Here is a 3623-nt window from a genome sequence, read left to right as displayed (position 1 = left end):
GTTTGTACAAAGCATGAAAAGAAATAATATTCCTCGCCATATCAGACGAGTACACACATTTATTCAAATCTAATTTTAACCCATTATTAAGCAACAAAGTATAAACTCCAATCTTGGAAACAGGTGAAGCCTTCCTATTCCCTATGATCAAGTTTATCTTCCCGTGCTCCACATCCTCACTTCTTCTTAGGCCCTGCAAATCAGAACATATGTGAATACCACATCCTGTATCAAGCACCCCAAGAGTTAGAATATGTTGAGTAATTAGACAATATAGTGTAAATACCTGCATGGGTGGGTTTCACTTTCCCATCCTTTAGATCCTGCAAGTACTTAGGGCAGTTTCGCTTCCAGTGTGCCTTTTCATGGCAATAAAAGCATTCAGCATCCTTGGGAATGGCAGAAGGAGTGACAGAACCGCTCTTGGTCTTCGATGATGAGCCTTCAAGAGACTTTCCCTTGGTACCCTTCGAAGGGTGCTTCCTCTTTTTCCCTTTGCCTTGCCCGATAGCCAAAACAGGGGTAGATGTTGGAGTAGGAGTAGGAGAGGTAACAACCGCCTTGCCCTTAAGATTGGTTTCCGCGGTTTTCAAGAGTCCTTGAAGCTTGCTGAGGGTAACTTCCTCCTTGTTCATATGATATGTCATACGAAATTGGTCATAACAAGAAGGTAAGGAGTGCAAAATTATGTCAATTACCAACTCCTCAGGGATGTTCACATTCAGCTTCAGCAAACGGTCCACATACCTTTGCATCTTTTGCATGTGAGCCGTGACAGAATCACCGTCCTTCATGCGGGTAGTTATTATGGAGGAGATTATTTCATACCGCTCTTGACGAGCACTCTGATGGTACCTTTCCATCAGGTCCTGGTGCATCTCAAAAGGGTAGAAATCTTCATATGACTTTTGGAGCTCGGCTGTCATCGTGGCCATCATGATACATGCCACCTTAGTAGCATCTCTCTCATGTGTCCTGAATTCAGCGATCTCCTCAGGAGTAGCAGTAGACTCATCAAGCTCTTTTAACTCCTTATCGAGGACATATTCCTTGTCCTCATAACGAGTAACCATCCTGATGTTCCTAATCCAATCCATGAAGTTGGAACCATCAAAGATGACCCTCCCACAAAGATTCATGAGAGAGAAAGAACCAGTTGGGTTAGAGCCTAAAGCATTAGTGTTGGAAGACATCTGAAAGAAGAAAGCAAGTTTAGATTAGATATATAGAATCCTTAATAAGACACCCAAATGTAATATTAAGGCTAGGTTACCAATCACAATATATTATACTTAGAAGAGGGATGCCGTAATCTAAGTAATAATATATTTGAAAGGTAGGTGAATGACGATTTACCAATTTCCACCATGAAAACAAAATGTATTATTAGGTTTTAATTGGATTTGAAATTCCTAGATTGTTTTGAGATTCATTGAACTTTTCAATGACATATTTCAATCTCGATTGTGCCCTTCAAGTTTTGTGATTGGGATGTCGAGGATCACAAAACAAGGTGTGAATAACCATGCTAATTCACTTGGTACCCTTAATAATATCACCTAATCAATGTGCCGGTTAACCACACACGCTCCATTGATCTATGAAAAACATTAAGTCACCCTTCGTGATCCTTACTAGTCCAAGTTAGTGTGTCGGTTAACCACACACGCTCCACCAACGACTTGGTAAGGTACAAAGTGTGAATTCCATGGACTAGCACCATGTTCACATTTTTCCTAAAATAACTAAGATTAGGAATTTAAAAGGTTTAGTTACTTTATAATAATCATTATACTTTTAATGAGGATTTAAAGTCATTGTCCTACCCGTTCGGCTAACGACCCTCCACCAGTCAAGCAAGCGGTGGGTGAGAGTGGACACCCATTAAGTCGCCATTTTATAGGCAACAACCTTATACCCACCTTATAGACCGGCTTCGTGAATGAGGCCTACTAACGGTAGAACGACTTATTCTTATACATATATATAATAATTAACCATTAATGTTATAAATAGTATAAGGGTTGAATTTTAACTATTAAAACTCTAAGGGTTGGAATTAAAGTTTATTAAAGTGTGTGAAACTTTACAAATTCCAAAACTTGAGGGCAAGTTGTGTACCTATCCAAAACTTTTCATTTCATAACCTATGAATTAAAGGTTCATAAAAATGAAGACTCTTCATTTTCATGTAACTTATGTGTTTAAATGTGTGTGTTAAAGAAATTGACCTTTGGATATCCATAACTTGAGGACAAATTATGGACTCCATTAAAACATATAAATGATCAAGAGTTAATTCTAAACAATTCAGCAAATAATTCCTATCATCTTCTAAATTCATAAGAACATGAACATGATTATCAAAACTTCAAGAATTATATGAACACATAAAAATCATGGAATTTTGATATATGCTATTGTAAATGGATTAGAACAACCATTACACCAACTAAAACAAGTTTTAAAACACCAAAACAGTTTAGGGTAATGTTTCTAGTCCATTTCCAACAGCTAAAGTCGAAAATCTGCACTCTGTCGCTCCTACTCGTCGAGTGCATGAACCTACTCGGCGAGTAGGTTGAAGATACGCATGGACTCGGCGAGTCCCCCCATGGACTCGGCGAGTTCATCAGCCAGACAGCAAGTTTTTTTACTTTTTCAACTATTTTGCATCAAGTATCAAACAAGCAAGCCTAGGCTCTGATACCACTGTTGGGTTTTGAGCAATCTAACACTTCCTAAGTGTGCATGCAACCCTAATAAACCTTCGATCTATGTTTGTCTAAATACATGCAAAATAATAATTTTCCAAGGTTCATAACCTATCTAACATGGCATGGGGAACATTTCAACATAAAAGAGTTAGAAGAGATTACATACCTTTTTGATGAGTTTGATTCTTGAGGAGTTTGAGGGCCAAGCACCAATAGTGTGAATGCCTCAAATGGAATCACAAAACACCACAAACTCTTGGAAAATTTTGAGAGAGTACACACACACTTATATTTTCGGCCACACACAAGCATACATACTCTAGTGGCTATTTCATGCAACATAAGCATGCTTATATAGTGTACATGGTTAGGGTGAAACCCTAATAACCCATGACCTTTCCTTTTCCAAGGATCTATGGGTTAAAAGCTCCATGGATCATCCATGGACTTCCATCCAAACCTAGCCCATTAACAAATGAGTGCTAGCCCACACCATATAAAACCAATAGCCCATAATCTAATTAGTCTTCCTTTTAATCTCTAAATTAATTCATAATTAATTAAAGACTAAGACTAATTAAATAACATAACTTCATATTAATATATTATAACTTATAATATATTAATAAACATATGTGTATAAGTCTCATAAAATTATCCATAAATAGTTCGGGTGAAATGCAACCCAAATGGACCATGCCGGGTCGGGTCAAGTATATACCAAATAAGTTATGGACTTAGACACCTTATCCAACATCTAGGACATTAGAGTTCGTTCCAGGAATAAAAATATTTTCTGCCAAAAATATTTCAGGACTATAAAAAGATTTCTGAACTAAATTCATTCATTATTCACAATTCCAACTAGAGAAAAGCCATTTTCTCTCTCACGGATCTTCGGGTTTT

Source organism: Lactuca serriola, chromosome 5 (assembly GCF_051521515.1).
Source record: "Lactuca serriola cultivar US96UC23 chromosome 5, Lser_US96UC23_V15, whole genome shotgun sequence".
NCBI classification, from domain to species: Eukaryota; Viridiplantae; Streptophyta; class Magnoliopsida; order Asterales; family Asteraceae; genus Lactuca; species Lactuca serriola.
Note: the sequence above shows the minus strand (reverse complement) of the source record.